This window comes from Emydura macquarii, unplaced genomic scaffold (genome assembly GCF_026122565.2).
Source record: "Emydura macquarii macquarii isolate MOO-44397 ecotype Brisbane River unplaced genomic scaffold, CSIRO-AGI_Emac_v2 contig_1551, whole genome shotgun sequence".
Lineage (NCBI taxonomy): Eukaryota > Metazoa > Chordata > Testudines > Chelidae > Emydura > Emydura macquarii.
In genome coordinates this window covers 20086798-20107710 of record NW_027131688.1, presented here as the reverse complement: position 1 = coordinate 20107710, position 20913 = coordinate 20086798, and the positions used below count along the sequence as shown (strand labels likewise).

General features: G+C 42.7%; 1 long non-coding RNA gene across 2 annotated transcripts in view; it reads right to left on the bottom strand.

Moving 5' to 3' along the window:
- Positions 1-20913, bottom strand: part of LOC137157621 (uncharacterized) — a 40963-nt gene that overhangs the window by 11275 nt on the left and 8775 nt on the right. Inside the window, exon 1 of one of the 2 annotated variants that reach the window (XR_010921155.1) lies at positions 18353-18504. The exons of the other annotated variant lie outside the window; for it this stretch is intronic. This is a non-coding gene — a long non-coding RNA (uncharacterized lncRNA). Of the gene's footprint in view, positions 1-18352; positions 18505-20913 lie in introns of those variants that run through there. 2 annotated transcript variants of the gene reach the window in all.

Sequence of the window (20913 nt, the reverse complement as noted above, 5' to 3'; positions counted from 1 at the left end):
TTAACTCAATCTTGTTTCTTTACAAAGATTATACATAAAGCCCTGTTTCCCTGAACATAATAGGGCTCAAATACCAGGAGACAGTTTCTTTGCTGGCAGTTCCAAGCCTGCCTTTACAGCCAGCACTCTGTGCCCAAAAAGCACGCACGCACAACTCTCACCCAAACAACACTCAGCCAAGCCTTCACCCACATAGTTCAAAGTCCTGAGTGGGCTTTGGTAGGCCTTTGTTTGGGCAGGAGATATGGGCTTGTGTTTGGAATGAATGCCATTTAACTGTTTCAGCCACCTAATTACAGTGGCTTCTTCACATTTATCCTGAATGGATGGCGACGGTTACACCTAACCCATAACAAAGTTTAACCCAACCCATTACAATAATAATACCATCAGATTACCAAGACTCTTTAAAAAACTGTTTATTCATGTTTATTTGATCTGTTCACAGGAAAGTACATTGGTAGGTATCTGGTATCTCAGAGTGAACATTTGCAATTATGCGTAAGTACATACACCTTCAGTATTGGATATTTTAAGATAGAGCAGCATACTGAACATTATACAAGGAGCATTACTAACATTATGTTTTTTATAGCCATAAGTTAAAGAAATAGAATAAATATCATAGGGAAAAAATCTGAAAGAAAACAACTTGCATCTCTTGAATGAAAAAGTAATAATTCACTGCTACATGGGCCAGATCATGAGGAGAGCTGAGCATCTGCAATTCCCATTCAAGTTCTCATTTCATTTTTTATGTCTTCTCAGTTTTGGTTTTTGCTTCATTTTGCACAGAATTCCATATGCAGTCTTTGGTGGACTGGGACTTATTACATGCATCCAAAGCCAGTGACTTAGCAACATATCATGAACACATGCAGTCACGCCCCCGGTCACACAATTCATTTTGCTGCCTTCTGAACACTACGATAATGCACTCACTCCAGTCTCCAGGACATCAGACACAGCCTGTCAAATTGATAAGATATTTGTGAGCTCTGCTAATGTTTTGAGAGCAAGACTAGAGAAATAAATACAACTACAGAGTTTCCAAACAGCACTTGTAGTTATCTTAGGGAGGAGGAGGGGAAGCAGGAATAAGAGAAAGGAGATGTCACCATGGTAGCAAGGGTAAAAAGGTAGAGCCTGAAGAGAAGAGCCTCATTACTTTATTTTCATGGAAAAACTACAGCAAAGAAAAGATAATTCCTAATCACAATAACTACGGACCTGTCTGGTAGACAAAACTTGTCAGCACTTTTGCAGCTCCACAGTTAAGATCAAAGGAAAATCGGGAATGATTTGGTTAAGACATAGGACTGCTGAAGCCAGGATAGGTGGGTTTTTTCTGTGTTCAGTTAGAGACTTCCTGTGTGAAGGCACCCCACTTAGGTCCAAATTTTCAAAAGTGACCAAAGCTAGTGTAATGGCTGTACACCACTATCCCTCTCAGCCACTGGCATAGCAGGCATGGCCAAGGAAAAGGGGCACAGCCAGGCCACCTTTTCATTCCAGCTATTCCCCACTACCAGAACAGCCTCTTGGAGCCATAAGCAGGTGGGCACCAGTTAGAACTGCTAAAGAGCTGCACTAACTCACACCAGGAACCAAACTGGCCCCTGGCTGGCCCCAAAAGCTACAAAACTGTTATAACGCCACCTCTCCCCCACCAAAGGTCCAGCACCAAACACAGCTCAGACAGACCCAAGAAACAGAGCCTCTAGCTGCAGAAGTTACCGTACTGAAGTAGAAATGGGCTCAAGCCACAAATCGAGATCTTGATTTCTAGTGCTCTCACAGTTCAGGGGTGTTCAGATAAGACCATCTCTAATATTCAGTCTTAAGCCTGAATACAAAAAAAAAAAATAATAATCTTTACCAAAGTAGGGATCGATAGGAATGGCTTGGGCATAAAACAGAACAATGCATCAAGAGGGCAGAGTCTATTTGATCAATGTATCTATAGCCCACAGATATATTTTTTTTTTTAATGTAGTGGGGTAGGCTGGTTAGAACAAGAAAAGATTTTGTACAACTAGGCCGAGTTCACAGACTTTTATAGTAGATTTTACTGTAAAATAGAAAAGTAAACTCAAGGAGCATCTTACCCCTCTAAGGCCCAAACGTAGAGAATAGGGAATTTTTTCAGCCAAGTCCAAGGCAAGGCTAGGAAGTAAGGTTTGCATCTGCCAAGTTCAAAAAAAGGTCTAATTATGTAGGTCACTTCAACCAAGCTCTAGAGGAGAGGAAGAGAAATATAAAGCCTAGTTCTTCACCCCTCTTCCAAGGCAGCCTCCCTCCTTTTTGCCGCCAGACTCAACCCCCCCCCCGCTCCCTCTTACAACTGGAAGGGATTGATCAATTCCCCACAGCTGCAAGGCCCTTCAGAGCAGGGGTCCTTAGTCTTTTCTGTCCCCAGAGGAAGAGGTTTAACCCTTCTCTTCCAGCTTCCAGATGGGTCTTTGCAGCCTGTCACACCAAGATTAAGTGAGGTGTAATCTGTTATTGAAAACCCGACAGGGAATGCCCCACAGTAGTGACACTGTATTCAAGTACTCTTCATTCTTCAGCAGCCTGCATGTCATTGAGATGGTAGCTGCAAAGTCAGCTATACAAATAGTTCTGCTTGGCTGAGGGAGAAGTATACATAATAGTACTGAGCATTCAAGGCCACTCAGAGTACAGCAGACCAATGCCAAGAACAGCAATATTCTCAAGGGCATTTAGGCGGCATCCGCGCATGCATTTCATATCCTGGTCAAAGTGTAGAGACTTTAGAGCACCTTCCCCTTTGCTCTGAATTGCAACATCATCTGGTTTAGAAATGCCTTTCTCGTTGCGCTGAACTATGCAAGTCAGAGTTCAGCTTGCTCCCTGATTTACTGAAGCACAAATAACTAGGGTCTGAGAAATATCCCAGAGAAGAGGACATAAATAAAAACAGGTCATTAATGAGCAGCTTCAAACTGTTCTGTGTTTGTACAGCACCTAGCACAATGGGGTTCTGGGGCTCACAGGCATTACCACAATACAAATAACAAATAATAAGAACAAAATTAGTGTTCCTCCCCAATTATCTATGGGGGGGGGGAGAATTTGTTGAACATGCCTAGGGGATTTAGGAGCACAAACTCCACATTTATTAGAATACACAAAAGGCTGAAGACCTTATTCAGTTCTGAGTGAAGAGGTAAGTATTTGGCCCATTGTTGTTAGTTATTTATTAAGAAGTAACAGCACATTCAGTGCAATACAGAGCACAGAGGAGTTTGTTGTGGGAGGTATATAACTATAACACTTCTCTGGTATGCTCATTAAATGTCAGTAATTCTGGTACCCTCTCGTGTGCAAAAGCCATCTTCTTGTGTATATCTAAATATGGACAGAGATTAAAGTTTGACATTGATCAGGTTTTCCACAGATCTCAACAGTAATGGAAGTTACTATGGTACACCCGACTTTGTTTGCATATTTAAAGAACAATGAGGAGTAAATGAACAGAGATCAGGTAAACATTCCACAGCCTGAGTTAAGTTACAGAACAGCCTTTTCAAACATTTACTAAGGAAGGGATAAATTGTCAGTGTGCAGTCTAGCCCAAAGCAAGGGGGAACATGGTTTTGCACTGACTCTGGAGGGTCCCGGGGCTCAGGCTGCAACCCCAGCCTGAGTGTGTACACCACAATTAAACAGTCCCTTAGCCCAAGCCCTGCAAGCCTGAGTCAGCTGCCATGGGCCAGCTGCAGGTGTCTAATTGAAAAGCAGACATACTCTGTGACAAGCCTCTCCATATCACAGCACACACTTCCCACCACGCCAGCATTACTACACCACTGGATGTGTTGAGAGGGCTGAGCTATGGCTTCTCCACTCCCAGTCCACTTGCAGAAGGAGGAAAAGTAGCTATTCTGTAAAGCCTACTTTCCCCTGGATGTAGGAAGCGGTGGTATGGGGCACTGGTGCAAGGAAGTGAGTGGGAGCCGCTCCCCCTACTTCTTTGCACCGATTTGCTGGAGGGGTCAAAATGTGTTATTTGGAGCAGAGAAGGGCTTTTAAGCTCTCCATTCTGCATGGTTCAGGTGTTTAGCAGACCTCTGTGGTAGCAGCAATTGCTGTAATACTCAAAGGTGATTTTCTGCAAAAACACTGCAACATTTATCAAATGTTTATTACTAAATATTATTCTGCAGGGCCTGGGATGTAAGCCCAAATGTTACCCTCAGGGCAAATAAACAAAACCACTGTGGCTTCCCAATCGCAGAGCTGACCCATGGTATTTACCAGTGACCCATGGTATTTATCAAGCAGTATTCACACTACAGTCACACTATCATGGTATTCACACTACAGTGAAATTAAGCAGACTTGACAGCCACAAACATTAACAAATCATGAGTCAGACCCCCAAAATTCAGGAGACTGGTCCCCAAAACATTAGTTTAAAAAAAATAATTATATTGTGTTTTTTGATCTGCCTGTTGATTTTTGAACTCTCCGTTTACTCCCAGTGAGTGTGCATGTGCACGTGTACGTGTGACAATTAGTGTTGCCAGTGCTCCCAGATTTACTGAGGAAGGTGATTTTGGCCCCTGTTGCAGGAGCTGCTGGTGGCTGGTGCAGAGCTCCCAGCTTCTCCCTCAAACTTCTAATTAGTTTATGCTGTGTTTTTCCCCTTCCCCACATACACCTGCCCATCCCCCAGTCCAGCAATTAATTCTGCTCCCCAGCCCCCCATACATTAATCCCTCATTCCAACATCAGTTCTGTCCCTATATCAGTTCTGCCCTCCCCCCATGCTCACTGCTGCTCCTCCTGCAGCTCCAGGCTCCCCAGGCCTGTTGCTGCAGAGCGGATGTTCACAAGAGGGAAGGAGGGAAGAGATAGCAGGGCTGCCTAAGCTGCTGGGCTCTTTCTATTCCCTCCTCTCCCCCCCCTCCCCCCGCCCAGAATGTTGTCTACTGCTCCCTTCCCCCTCCCCCCAATCCAAAAACTCCGCTGGCTCTTGTGTGGCTTGGGGCTGGGAGATCCCTGCCAGTCTCCCAAAACAGCCCTGATTAGCTGCACTTCTGCTGGAGGTGGGTAAGTGAGAAAGGCAGCCAATCAGAGAGGGTTTTTCTGACCTGAAATTCAGGAGAGGGTTGGAGCTTCTGGAATCATAGTCAGACTGGCTCCTCCCTAATCATGTGACTAGCAAATAGCTGATAACAGGGCATAAAGAATTACGTACTCATTCAATAACCATATTCTTTCCTGGTGACCTGGAAAGAATTATTTTAAAATAGTATTGTACTTCTCTCTCCTTCCCTCTTCTTTATATGTACTAAATCAGAGCTTCTCAAACTTTTCCATACTGGGACCCTCTTTCCCATACCAGGAGCCCACCAGGATACACCTCCCATTTAGTAATATGTAAAAAACAAAATAGTACTGACCCCTAAAACCTCTAGGTTGAGGAGGCATGTATTAATGACACTAATGACCCCATTCTAGGATCTATACATTTTAAACGTTTGGGTTGGGAAGTAGAATTGGCTGTGTTTTTACATTAGAAATATCAGGAATATCCAGTCTGCTATTCTGCTAGAGGACCTGCTGAATGCATCAGAATACGTTTCTTGAGAATTCTCACATCTGAACTCAAAGATCCGTTATCCAAATAATAATTAGTAACTGAAGTTAGACAGGTATTAACAAAATCAGATAAAAACAGTTTTAAACAGTCTGACTAAAAAAATTCCTTCCCCTAGCGCAGCTTCCATCTTCTTTATTCTACAAATGTCATTGTCTCACTAGTTTTCCTGTCATCACTGTCTTCAAGAGCATACAGGATCTGAATTTCTAATGTAAAATCAAGGATAAAACACATCCTTGCCCTACAAAATATAAACACAATTTTTTCATAAGCACTTAGTGTAGGTGCTTTAGAAAATGTTACCTAAGCCCTTGTAGGCATGAAGAAAAAAGGCACAAACCAATGTTACCCCCGATGCAGGTCACTTTTAAAGCCCTGATCCTGCAAATATTTAGGTATATGCTTCTATGTGAGTAATCCCATTAACTTCAGGCACTCCAGTGCTTAAAGTTAAGCATGTGTATAAAAGTTCATAGGACTGGGGCCTAACAACACACCACAACTGGAGCCAATCTATACCTTCAAGTCAGTGGCACAGCTATGGGCATCCGCATGGCCCCACAGTATGCCAACATTTTTATGGCTGCCCTAGAACAACGCTTCCTCAAAACTCGTCCCCAAGCACCTCTCCTTTACCTACGCTACATTGATGACATTTTCATCATCTGGACCCATGGAAAAGAGTCCCTCAAAGAATTCCACCGGGATTTCAATCATTTCCACCCCACCATCAACCTCAGCCTGGACCAGTCCACACAAGAAATCTACTTCCTGGACACTACAATACAAATAAAGGATGGTCACATTAACACCACCCTATACTGAAAACCAACTGACCGCAATACCTATCTTCATGCCTCCAGTTTCCACCCTGGACACATTACACAATCCATTGTCTACAGCCAAGCCTTAAGACACAACCGGATTTGCTCCGATCCCTCAGACAGAGACAAACACCTACAGGATCTCCATAAAACATTCTTAAAACTACAGTACCCACCTGGAGAGGTGAAGAAACAATTTGACAGAACCAGACAGGTACCCAGAAGTCACCTACTACAGGACAGACCCAACAAAGAAAACAACAGAACACCACTGGCCATCATCTACAGCCCCTAGCTAAAATCTCTCCAACACATCATTAAGGATCTACAACCTATCCTAGCAGATGATCCCTCACTTGCTCAAGCTGTGGGAGGCACACCTATCCTTGCTTACAGAGAGCCCCCCAACCTGAAGCAAATACTCACCAGCAACCATACACCATACAACAAGAACACTAACCCAGCAACCTATCCCTGCAACAAACCCTGTTGCCAACTCTGCCCACATATCGACTCTAGTGACACCATCACAGATCCTAACCAAATCAGCCACACCATAAGGAGCTCATTCACCTGCACATCTACTAATGTAATATATGCCATTGCGTGCCAGCAATGCCCCTCTGCCATGTACATTGGCCAAACCGGACTGTCACTACTACACAAAAGAATAAATGGACACAAATCAGACATAAAAAATGGTAACATCCATAAACCAGTCGGAGAGCACTCAATCTCCCAGGGGCACTCTGTAGCTGACTTGAAAGTTGCTATACTTCTACAAAAAAACTTCAAAAACAGACTTCAAAGAGAAACTGCTGAGCTGGAACTGATCTGCAAACTTGACACAATCAAACTTGGGTCTAAATAGGGACTTGGAATGGTTATCTCATTACAAGAAGTAATTGTCACTGTTCACCCATTCTCACCTCCTAATCAATGGTTGTGAATAGGCCTCAACTACTCTAACTGAATGGACTTTGCTTACACTACCTTCCTCATTGTTGTTCCTTACCCTTGGATGTATATATATCCTATCTGATTTCTATTCCTTACATCTGACAAAGTGGGTTACAGCCCAAGAAAGCTTATGCCTGCAGAAATTAAATTTGTTAGTCTTTAAAGTGCTACAGGACTCGGGTTTTTTTTGTTTGTTTGTTTGTTTGTTTTTAAGGTTATCTAGAAGATACTGATTCTAGTAACTTTGAAACAATATTTTGTTATTGAACATTTTCTTATCTGAAGGAGATGGCTTACGTGTGAATCCCAATAGGGTCAAGTTTGCTTTCCTTCTTCTGAAGGAGATAAATTGAATGGCATGCAGTTTTGGCATTAAGGGTGCAATTTTCAAAAGCATTCACCATTGACCTACTTCTGCCACCACTGAAGCCTATATATAGCAGAGCTAAGCTAACACAGCACTTTTGAAAATCTTACCTAAAGTTCTCATGGAAGTATTGACCCTCTGCCCTTCACCAAAATTTCCCTTCCCCAAACTATTGTGTGTGCCCTGAGGTAGCTGCATTTGAGTGGTGAATCTGTATCTATATAGTTAGAAATATTTCAGGATGAAAGGTACTGTATACGTGAACATGCATAATATGACATGTAAAGTTACATGAGGTAATTCATAGAAAAATCAAATAGAAACAACACAGAGGACAAAATCATCCCTAATATAAATCCACTGCAGTCACTGAAGATAAATTTGGCTAAATGTCTTTTTATATTTTACCACAGAACAAGGAAATTGATAGTACCACTTCTATAGCAATGGCAGGAGGCAATCCTTAAGAGCTAATCAAAATTAAAGAACTGGATATGTATAAACTAAGGGAAGACATAACAGTCTACAAATATCAGGAGGGTGTGAACTCCCAGGAGTGGTGAGGAATTATTTAGGGTGGGCATGGAGTGATATAAACAGAAATAACAGGATAAACTATGTTGAATATTAGGAAAAACTTCTTGACAGTGAGATATCTGATTTAAACAGTCAAATACTCAGCTGGGATAAATGAACACAGCTTCATTTATGTCAGTGGAGTTGCCAGCATTTACACCAGCAGAGAATTTGACCCAAGAGGTCTTTCTTATGTCTGTTTTCCATGAGTTTATGATGTAGCAAATGTTTGTAATGGAAACTATCTATTCATAAGGCTTAATACAAAACTCTTGGCTATAGCTGTAGTACTGCAAGAATGTTTGGAAAAGACAATAGTGTAAATGATCAGAAACAAGAGGAATTTTGCATGTATTAAAAATTTTTTAATATACCACTCTGTGAATGAATGTATCCCCTATTTTCACACCCTAAATGCTATTATAATAATCTGGGTAAAAATATGCCTTGTGAGGTGTCATTTGAAAACTAATAACTCACTGGTAAATAATACCATGGTGAAATGTGTGTAGCAACATGATATGTAAAGTTATGAATATAAGATGAAATTATAACTGAAATGTGTTTATCAGACAAGTCTGCGGAGGGGGTAAACCTGTTTCTCAAAGACAAAGGACAAGTCAATACCTCTAGCCAGGTGTCATTAAAGTTGATTGGAAATCACCTGTTAAGTGGCCATTCTTTGGCAATGGAGGGGGCAGGAACAGACTGATTTGCATTTTAGCAAACAACATGGAACCTCTTTCACCATGAGACTCCATGTCACCATGGGAGGAACTTTACTGAGGGGTAACCCTCAGGAAAATGCATTTCAAATGGTGACTGGACTATAAAAGTGAGGAGCAAAAAAACCCCAGGTTCTCTCTCTCTTTCTTTCACCTAAGAAGACAAAGGAACCAGCCTTTGGACAATGGGAGGGGTTCTATCATGCGAATTTGGTCAGCCATGTTGCTGGGAAGATGTGATAAGGATTTTACCTTGAATCACTTCTCCTTGGGCTTCCACCTTGTTGTGGTGAAGAAGCTTGAATGTACTAAAGACCCTAAGAGCGATGCCATCGGGAGTCTTGCACTGATAGGGTTACCCATGGTGGCAAGGTCAAGGACAAGGTACCCAACAAAGCACAACCCACACAACACAGCACAAAGACCTCAACATCTGAGCAGGCGGATGAAGGCTGCAATGGAAGAGAAACTCTGGTCGTCTTGGATTTCCTTGCCACTGGATACAGGTGCTTCTTTCATCAAGATTTGTGTGGCTGCTGGTGCACAACGACTTCCCCACATTAAACTACTCACGCACAGGCTTCTTTCACAAGAAGAACTTTTTCTCCACCCCCATCCATAAAAGTCCTACCATGATGAGCGAGTGGTGATTGGGACAGGTGAAGTGGTCACCAGGAGTCCCTAGTCACAGACCCACATGCAGGCAATGACCGCAAGATGGTCATCATGTGCCCCTGGACTGGGAGGGGGCATTTTCGGCAGCAGCGGTCACGACTCAGCAGACCTTTTTCTGAACCCCACTGCTCACCCCATATGAGGAAGGGGCTAGAAAAGGTGCCCCAATAGGGCTATCCCACCATACCTGAATGAATAACTGGGTCCAGAGGGATCACTCCCAATGCAGTCAAAAAACCAAAAAATGTTTTTTGCAACCTGGAATATCCGTACCCTACTAGACGAATCAAAAGACCCAAACGCAGATCAGCAATTGTCACCCAAAAACTCTCAAGCTATAACATCAATATCGCTGCTTTCAGCGAAACAAGACACGCAGAGAAAGGCCACTTGAGGGAAGATAATGGTGGCTACACTTTCTTCTGGAAAGGAAAACCAGCAAGCAACAGGCAAATACAGTGTTGGCTTCACAATCAAGAACCTACTAGTCAACCACCTAACTAAGTTCCCTGTCAGCATTAATGAGCACCTTCTGACCCTCCGCATTCAACTAGTCAATAAGTCATTTGCCACCATCTTCAGGCATATGCAACAAAACTTGATGCTGAAGAACAGAAAGAATCCTTTTAAACTGACCTTGACAAATTCTGACATCCATTTAAAAACAGACAAGATAATCCCCTTAAGGGACTTTAACGCAAGAGTTGGTCAAAACTCTAATGTATGGAGTAGTACCATTGGGAAGGAAGGAGTGGGCAAGACCAATTCCAACATCATTTTTCTACTCAACAAATGTGCAGAGCATGACCTTGTGATCACAAACACAATCTTTACACAAAGCAACAAATACAAAACAACTTATCAACACCCCCATTCAAAACAATGGCCTTTCCTGGACTATGTCACTGTAAGAACACAGGATTTAAGATATGTGCAAATTACTCATGTCACGAAAGGAGCTGACAATTGCTGGACTGACCACTGCTTAGTCAGGTCAGCCATGTCCATCAGGATTGCACCAAAACATAGAAAGCAATCCAAATCACTTAGATGGCAATACAACACCCAAAGATTCAATGCACCAACAGAATTTCCAAGCACACCTCAGTGAAAAACTGACTATATGCACACCTGGAAACGACAACACAAGTGTTGAAGAAGACTGTGAAGCTCTAAAACAAACCATCCATGAGGCTTGTGAGAAATCCCATAGCCTTGCTATTCGCTGCCATTAGGACTGGTTTAACAATAACAACGTTGAGATCACAGCCCTCGTGGATCAGAAGAGAAAAGCTATCTGTGACTGGCAAAATCATCCATCATCCAGTCAGAAGCAGAGCTCTTTCCATCAGCTCAAAGCTGAGGTTCAAGGAAGGATCTGAGAAATCAAAAACAGATGGTGGGAGGGCAAAGCAAAACAAATTCAAGCATTCACTGACAGAAATGATATTCAAAGCTTCTTCTGCAAGACTCTGTATGGACCACGCTCATGTGGCCTCACTCCACGGAGATCTGAAGATGGTATTAACCCTTCTTAAAGACAACGAATCCATCAAAGAGCACTGGAAGGAACAATACCAAAAGCTTCTAAATCGAGAATCAGCTGTGACTGACGACACCATCAACTCCATCCCTCAATACCCCAGTCTGGGAAACTCTCGCCAACCCACCAACATCTGAGGAGGCCTGCAAAGCAATTAAGCAAATGAAGAACAATAAAGCACCTGGTCCTGATGGCATACCAGCTGAAGTACTGAAAGTAGGGAGAGAAACACTCACAAACAAGCTCCATTTGCTGCTCCTCACAATTTGGTGCACCTAAGAAATTCCCACTGACTTACGCAATGCTAACATCATCACCATTTTCAAAAAGGGAGATATGGTTTACTGTGGCATCTATCGAGGTATCACCCTCCTTTCCATCGCTGGGAAGATTCTTGCTAAAATCTTACTGAATCATCTGCTCCCTCTTGCAGAGGAAGTACTCCCAGAGTCCCAGTGTGACTTCAGACCTTCATGAGGCACCAACGACTTGATTTTTGCAGCCAGGCTGATCCAGGAAAAATGTCAAGAACAACACCAGGAGTTGTATATGACCTTCACTGATCTGAGCAAAGCTTTTGACTCTGTCCACTGTGAGACTTTGTGGAAAATCATGTCAAAGTTTGGCTGTCCAAGCAAATTTACCACCATTGTAAGGCTCCTTCAGGAGCAGATTACTGCATCCATCCTGTACAGTGGCTCTACCTCAGAGCCCTTTGTCATCCAAACTGGCGTAAAGCAAGGTTGTGTACCGGCACCCACTCTCTTCTCCATTTTCCTAGCAGTTATGAAAACGCTAATCCAAGACCATCTGCCACAAGGCATTGGCATCCAATATTGGACTGATGGCAACCTCTTCAACTTCTCTTGTCGCCGTGCCAGAACTAAAGTAACATCATCAACATTAACTGAACTTCAATACACAGATGATTGTGCTGTAGTTGCACACTCAAAGGAGGATCTACAAAAAGCCCTTAACTGCTTCTTAGAAACTTACAGAAGGCTAGGGCTAACCCTGAATATCGACAAAATGAAAGTTCTCCACCAGTCGATCATCAGATCCAGCAAGGAAGATCTATATTAACAGAGAGGAAACGGAAAATGTAGAACATTTGCCTACCTCGGCAGCCATATCTCTCAGAGGACAAACATAGACGTTGAGATTCAGCACAGAATCCTCTGTGCCAGCCTTGCCTTTTGCATACTGTCTCACTGGGTATTCAATAACCATGACATACATACCTTTAGTTTATAAAGTCGTGGTAATTCCAACTCTCCTCTACAGCTGTGACGTGGGTGATCTACAGAAAACACTGAAAAACCTGGAACACCAGCACCTTCTCTGGAAGATCCTCAATATAAAGTGGGAGGATCATGCACTAATGTTAGTGTCCTCATGGAGGCCAACATCTTCAGTGTTGCAGCCCTGATTATCCAGCACCAGCTGAGGTGGAGCAGGCACTGCGTGCGCATTTGTGATGCACGCGTACTAAAGCAATTGCTGTGTGCCCAACTCACCAAAGGAGAAAGGAAACAGGGAGACCAAAAGAAAAGCTTCAAAGAAACCCTCAGGATAAACATCAAGTGATGTGGTATCAACACCACACACTGGGAGACAGTAGCACAAGACAAGGCTAACTGGAGAAGACTTGTCAGAGAAGGAACAGATACTTTTCAGGAAAATTGCCTTGCTCTGATATCAGAAAAACGACAGAAAAGAAAGGATAGACAACTGTTATGCAGCAATCGTGGCTCTCCCCTGCCTTCCACCACCACCTGCAATGTCTGCTAATGAGTCTGCAGCTCAAGGATTGGGCTCTTCAGTCGTCAAAGGACCCATATAAAATAAAACCTGTGAAAGAGATCATCCTTGACTCGAGTAATCGCTGATGACCTTGAATCAAGTCTAGTTTGTTAAGTTTTAGTTACTAGAAAGCATTTTATCTTTATTTCTCTTGTACCCGTTTCTGACTTAAATGCATTATACTTGTTCTCACTTAAAATCTTTCTCTTTGTACTTAAATAAATTTGTTTTATTTTTTAATCAAAAGTAATCCAGTGTTGTTTTTAAACTGAGCTGTTTGGTAACTCCGTTTAAAGTATCAGGCTGTTGGATATTGACCCCTTACAGGGGCAATGTACCTATAATATCTGAACTGTCCAGGAAAGGGCTGGACAGTGCAGAACACACATTTTGGGGAAATTCAGGAGTGGGGGTGTGTTGGAGTCACCCTGCAGGAAGTAACAAAGGCTGCTGGAAGCTAGAGTGTGGCTGGTGTGTTGCTAACAGGCTATGGGGGTCAGAGTTGCTGGATCAGGACTACAGCTATACACAGACACTCAAGGTGTGACCTGAATGCTGTTTGGCTGTTTGTGAGCAACCCAGGTTGGGAGCTACAACAGCAAAGCATTGTGAGACACTGAAGTTTGTAGGGCAGGTGACACAACCCCTTGCTGGTCTGGATTGCATCCCGGAATGTGATATATTTCCAATATTCAAGGGGAAGTGGCACATTAAACTAGAAGAAACCCTTTGACAAAGACCTGTTGGAGATAACAATGAAGAAGTAACAGAAGACAAAGCAGATAATTATCTGACCACAGAAATGCCAACCACTTTAATAGGATACTAAAACTCATGGTACAGGAGAAGTACAATAACACAGAAAACAAGTCTTGCGTTCTCCTACAGTATCCCTTCATTTACAAGGAGGAGTGATTGTGTGCAATTGTGTGATTGTAAAATGGGTGAAAAAATAGGAGTAGATTGTGTTCTTTTGTACAGAGAGGAAAACAGTACAAGATTGTCAGCTGAAAGAAACAACTTCAAGGTTTCATGCAGATCAGAGAAGTAGTTGCATGTTTTAGATATCAAAACTTGGATAAACTGCAGAAATGCAAGTCATGGTTTACACATCACCTCTGTAAGGAGCAAGTCTGGTTAAGTGTAAGGACTTCATTTTGTTTTAGAACTCATTTTGTCTGGACTATCCTCCATTTTTGAATATCTTCTTTATGAACTTTTTTCTACTCTTTTGAGCTAAATGCGGGAAACTAGCAGCAGAAACTCCAAAAGCCTGCCTAGCAACAGGAGGACATATATACGCAAGAACAGGGCAGCCTGGCGCTGTTTGCTCTGGTGACAGCATGAGCGCGGTTGATCTTCAGAGACAGTGAAAGTGACGGTTGTGCTTTGGAGGATTTGATCGACAGGTCAAGATCAAGTCTCTTGCCATCTTTCCTGATTTTCTCCTGACATGCCTGACTTACCTGTTCCTGTGTTCATGTCGTGTTTTCCCAGTTCCAGTCCTGCTCCTGCTACCTATCCTTTACTTGTCTGTTTGTTAACAACACTTGTTCGAGAGAAGGCAAATGGTGACGTTATTGAACCCCTTTCCTGTTATTACCCATGGTTTGTGTTTTATGGGTAAGGGTTCTAGGTTTTATACCTGCTTTCTCTCAACTCCCAAGCATTTATTTTTGTGTTTGCTGTGCCCAGGAATAAATATTTACCTGTTGCACCTTATATGCTTGTCATTTAATTCAGAGACTACCTGGTGATAGAGATATAGGAAAAGGGGCTGGACCTGAAGGATGGAGGGGTCCTGCGATTTGTTTTAAATAAAGATTTATAGAGTATCCCTCTAACTGTTTGGTAACACCTCTACCAAAGGTTTGGACTTATGTGGCTACATTAGTGGGGCTACAATGGTGGCAAAAAAAACCCAGTGTAGACAAGGGTTAAGTAACATATGAAAGATTCAGGTGAAAAGAGGATAATCTACAAAGACTCAGGGGGCCTGATTCTGATCTCACTTATACCAGGTTTTTTTTTACACCAGTGTAACTCTGTTGACTTCAGTGGAGTTACTTCTGATTTACCCCATATAAAAATTTACTGTAGGCCTGTCAGCACTACAAAAATATCTGTTTCTGGAAATGGTTTTTCAGATTGTTTCTTTGGACCATTTCGGGTAGCTTATGCCAGCCAGTATGGATAGAAAAACATTTTTAAATGATTTTTTAAACACATCTCCAGGGTTTCAATTGTTGGTTTTAAGACGTTTACCCTGACCATACAGACCAGCATCAGCTGGCAAAACTATGGATCTTAAGATGCTTTTTAAGAGCTAACCTTGAAAATCACTTCAGGACACAGACATTTTTTAAGTGAAGATGGAGCCCCAGAATGTCTAAAGGGGTATTCTCAGGGGAAAAAACTAAGTGTGGTTCATGAAATCATGCTAGAAATCTACTAGCAATGCAGTGTTTGAACATGTTTGTAGCTAGGAAGGTTCTGAACCCAGTGTGGAGTGATCTTTATGAGGCAATCGTGTTTATTATTAGTTATTATTAACTTATATAATATTGTAAATGTACCTGGCACCTAACATGTGCAAAACAAAGAAAAAAATCCCTGCCTCGACATTTTATTTCAATTATCATTTTTTCACTTTAACAAATTATTTACTATGGTAATATAAATATTTGCACCACAAACCACTGAAGTATTCAAAGACTTTGGCACCCTGTTACAGCCATATGACACTTGCCTCATTACTAAAGGTTTCCCTTATCCAACCTGCATCCAGCAGCACTCAGGGGTGAGGCAAAACACAGTGGCAAAGACAGAAAAGAGACACAGAATGACCACTGATAATTAAACCTAAGGATCCCATCAAAAAGTTTCAAAAATAGCAAAAAATTACAAGTTTAACAGGATTTTTTTTTTTAATTAAAAATTAGTAGAATAAAAAAAGAAAAGAAAAGAAAAATGTTTACCAGTTCCTGGAACGCTGGACTAAGCCTAAGAGACCTACCCTATCAACTACAACAAAAATGACTACCAAGTCCTCTGACACCATTTCCCAGCATGCTTAGAATCTGGGGTGTGGACAGAATAGACTGGAAACTTCTGCAGAAGCCAACAGGGAGATTTCTGACAGTGAGAGTGATTTATAGAGGCAGTTTGCAAGACCGCTGAGCCAGTCAGTAGGAGGGAACAGCTTGACTCAGAGACAAAGGACCTAGATTTAGTTTCAGTTCTGGCTTTTGAGTTTGGAGCTGAGTGAGAACCAGAACAACTCAGGGAGTCTTTGATTTACTCCTCTACCCCACAAAGTGAGACATTGAACTGCTGTGGGACCAGTGCATGGGTCATACAGTTCTAGCCCTGCAGAGACCAGCATCTAGCATGGCAGAGATCTGACCTGGCAATGATTACCTAGAGCCAGCTGAGATCTCCACACAGTGGCATTATATCTGTGCATGCAACACATGCGCTGCATGCCCCAAAATGTTTTATTCTACAAGAATATGAAAGCCCTGCATGTAATCAACCTGTTCATGTTGGCTATATTCATGCAATGCTCAAAGTTGCCTAGGCAACATGACTCTGCAGCAACTCATTTCCTGATTGGCTGTGCATTGGAAAAAATAGCTAAGGCATTCAAGCGTGAACTGAATCATCCCATGATAGAATAGAGCTAGTGGTGCAAACTCTTTGTGCAGATGGAAAGTTTAGTGCAAAATTTGTTCACTCATTCATTTAGTGCAAGAGACAATGCAACAAAACCAGCAATTATAAGAAACTGAAGGCCAAAACCAAAATTGCAATTAGTGAGTACTTAGAGAAAAATAGGAAAATAACTGAAACAGCATTTCAGTGAAATGGCGAACAAATATGAATGGATCTGAGTGCAGAAATAAACAAGCTATACTACTGGCCCTGTCTGCTTTTCATCGAAAAGAATGTGTGGAAAAAGGCAAGACATAACAACCTAAACAACCTACACAATGCCTCTAGACAATATAAAACTAGCCAGCAATACCCAGTAACCTGTAAACATAAATATTTGGACTAGCTCATGTTGATCTTCAATTAGATGAACAATGGAGAATTGCTGTGAGACAACACAAAGAAAAGGTTTGTCAGAATTGAACTATTTTGCAAAGACTAGTAATTCATGTTTTATGTCATCTCAGAGAACCAGAGCTGATGTTTCCTGGGTATAACAAATCAGATGACTCCCTGAATCAGGGCAATTAGTCAGTGAGTTTGATCCTTTACTCAAGTAGCATTTGGAAACCTCTACTGGTTTTTCTGGAACATCAAACAGAATTCAAAATGACCTAATCAAAGCAGTAAGTAATGTCCAACTTAATGTCATTGCCAAAGAAGTTGAGGCAGCACCATTTGTTCCTATTTTACTTGATGAAACTTTGGATATTGCCAGTAAGTCTCAGCTTTCAACTGTACTGTGTTAGGAGACCAAGAGTGGTGATGTTACAGAACACTGTTGATTTGTTGATGTTACTAAAAATCCAACTGCAGCTGGCTTGGCCAGCATTTGAAACAATGTGCCAGAAGTTTAAATTCGGTGACAGGATGGTAATTTAGACATACGATGATGCAACAGTAATGGAAGGCAATATAGTGGGCTTCCGAAAGGTGTTTGAGAAAAGTTTCCCTGTTGCACTTTTTGTTCATTGTTACACTCATGGTTTAAATCTTGTCCTCAGTTTTGCAGCAAACAATATCAGAAAATGTCAGATTTTCTTCAGAAATGTAGAAGGAGCATTTGCTTTTTTCTCTCAATTGCCGAAGCAGGCTGAACTTCTTCAAAACATAGTTAAATGGAGACTGCCTTCTATCTGTACCACAAGGTCGAATTTTCATTTGAGGCTTGTACAAACTGTGAAGCAGAGCAGAGAAGCTCTGACTGAACTCTTCAAAAGTGTGGTACAAAATCCTCAGCCAAAGGTTTTCTGACCATGCTTGATGATTTTCAGTTTTCGTTTTTTTTCCTCTACAGCAACATGACTGAAGTGACAGAAGTGTTGTTTGACATTCTTCAAACCAAGATGTACAATATTGGGTTTTATATTCAGCAGATTCATGAGACAGAGCAAATTCACCAAAAGCAACAAACTTTTGACGAGTTTTAGAAAGAAGTGTTGGAGGTAGGTTCACAGAAACTTTGGGGAAAAAGAGCAAGAGAAGGCCAAGCAACATAAAAGCATCTCTTTTGTGAGGTGAACATTGTCCTACCTGTACATTTTGAAAGTGTAGAGAACCTTTAATTTGTCCAGTTGCTGAACCCAAAGAGTTCCAGACACATTTTCCAGTTGATGCTCTTGAATCTCTGGAAGCATCTTATCCAACATTAGTCAGTTGTGTTCCAAACTGTGGGCTATGTACAACTCAGAACAGCTGCAAGGGAAAGGTGCATTTGACTTGTATGAAACTATTCATATGCTGGATTTACATGTTTGCTTCTCTGAGATCAAGAAGTTGGATGCCTTAATTCTGAGTATTCCCTATTCTATAGCCATGATGGAAAAGTCTTTTTCAACTTTAAAGTGCATTAAGACATTCACATGCAACATCCAGTAATTAGGTCAGGTAGTCACATATTTGTATATTCTCAGCTACTAGTATTTGCCAAAACAAATGTATTTGGTTTGTTAATCACTATGTGTACATTGGGAAAAAAATCTTTTGATCATCTTTCATCTAAAAAGTTGTTGAATGATTTACTAAAACTGTCAGAGCACCCTACTGCTCCACAGGACTCTGGACCAGAGAGCCAAGAGCGGAACCAGCCACATTCAGGGGTGAAAATACTGTAAGAGGGCAGCCCCTTTTGTTTTCTTAAGCCAGCCAATGTTTGCAGCACTGCTACGTATATCTCTGGACTCATCTTAGGCATTCCATCTGTCTGGAATGGTGCCAGGGAGAGAACTGGGGGTTGTGGTACAGTTGTGAATGAGAAATGGGGAATTTGTTGCATTTATTAATGTTTTAGTATTTATTAGTTAACCTTAATCCTTTACTTCCCTAGAGCCTGTTTTCTGTTGCCAATAAAGTCTGCCTTTGTTATTTTGGGGCGTGGCATTTCATTTGTTTGGGTTTGTATTATTGTTTCATTTCTACAAGATCCTTATGAAGAATAGTAGTGTTAGTCTTTTTCCCCCATAAGAGACAATATTCCTTGTGCCCCAAGCAGAGAGAAAAGTCACCAAGCATCTGTCAAGACCCTGCTATTGAACACAGGTCCACCAAGGCCTTAGGCAGCATCGTTCACTGCTGCACCACAGCCGTGCCATGAACCACTGCCCCTGAACAGCAGCCTTAGTACTAAAGGCCTACAGATCCATAGCAGCCATGCCCCAGGCTCCTGATTGGGTGGACAGGCAGCACTCTCATTGGGTACCTGGATTATATAAAGGCCCAAGCACTGAAAGGAACCAGTCTGAGGAACAGACCATTGCATGCTGTCTGCTGCCTACTCCGCATTGTTGCCTTGCCTTACCCTGCCCTGCCACCTCACCTCACCTCCCTAACCCACTGACCTGGCCCTATGGATTGGATCTTCTAGCTACTGACCACTGTGAGAACCAGACTACCTCTAATGCCAATTGACCTCCAGCTACCCAATCACCCATGCACACTTGACTACTGCTCTACACTGCCCCTTAGCCCGTCTCTGCCACCGGGCATTACAGTTTGCTCAGACTGCTTCAGTCTCCTCCTAGGCTCGTCCTACCTGAAAATGTGCAGCGCCCCAGGCAACACTGAGCATCCAGGAGCAGACTGCTCACCTACAGACAGAAAACCAAGTCTTACAGGCCATAACGGACCAGCTCCAGGCAGAAAACTGCACTCTGCAAGAACAGATCACAGGACTGCAAGCTGGAATGTCTCCCACAGCCTCATGGCTCCTGTTACCCTTACCAGAGCACTACAAAAGGACCTATAACAAGTTTCAGGGTTTTGTGAACCAGTGCAGGCTCTATTTCATGTTACAGTGCAAGGCCTATCAGATAGACCAGGCAAAGGGGGGACTGGTCATCAACTTTCTAACAGATAAGGCCCTGGACTGGGTGTCCCCTCTGTTAGAGCAGGATCATCCCGTACTGGCCAGCTGAGACACATTCCTGAGGGTCTCTGCAACAATCTTCAATGACCCACACTGAGCTCTCATCATGGAAGCAGCCCTACAGAGACTACGACAGGCTTTGAGGGTCAGCTGCAACATATGCAGCCCAGTTCCAATGCCTGGCAGCTGATACAGCTTGGAATGAGCCAGCCCAGCTACACCAATTCCATCTTGGTCTCAGCAAGAAAATAACTACTTGGAGCCCTCTCTAGAGATCTAGATGCATTTATTGAGCTGTGCCTTTGAACTGACACCCAATTTAGTGAGTAGCAACTCAAGAAGAAAGGGATTCCACCCCGTACCCCGGCATCGCCCACAACCCCTGTGAAGGCCCTCTCACCTGAACCCATGCAGGTGAACATGTGTGACGGGGTGGACTAGGTGCAGAGGCCCCCTGCTGGAGCCCTTGTGGCCTTGCCACACCCTCTCCCAGAAAAGGGCAGTAGAGAGGTCCTCCAAGCTACCTAGAGCAGCTGTGTGGGAAGAGCCAATCAGAGAGGCTGCAAGGAGCAAACAGTAAGGAGAGGGCCCAGCAGGCTAGCATAAGAAGAGCTGCAGGGTCAGAGTGAGATCATTCAGTTCCTTGCTGGAGCTGGAGGTGTGTGGATGGTGTGCCTGGCTGCCTGAGGGAGCTACAGGACCTCAGACTGAGCAGTGTTGGCATAGGGTT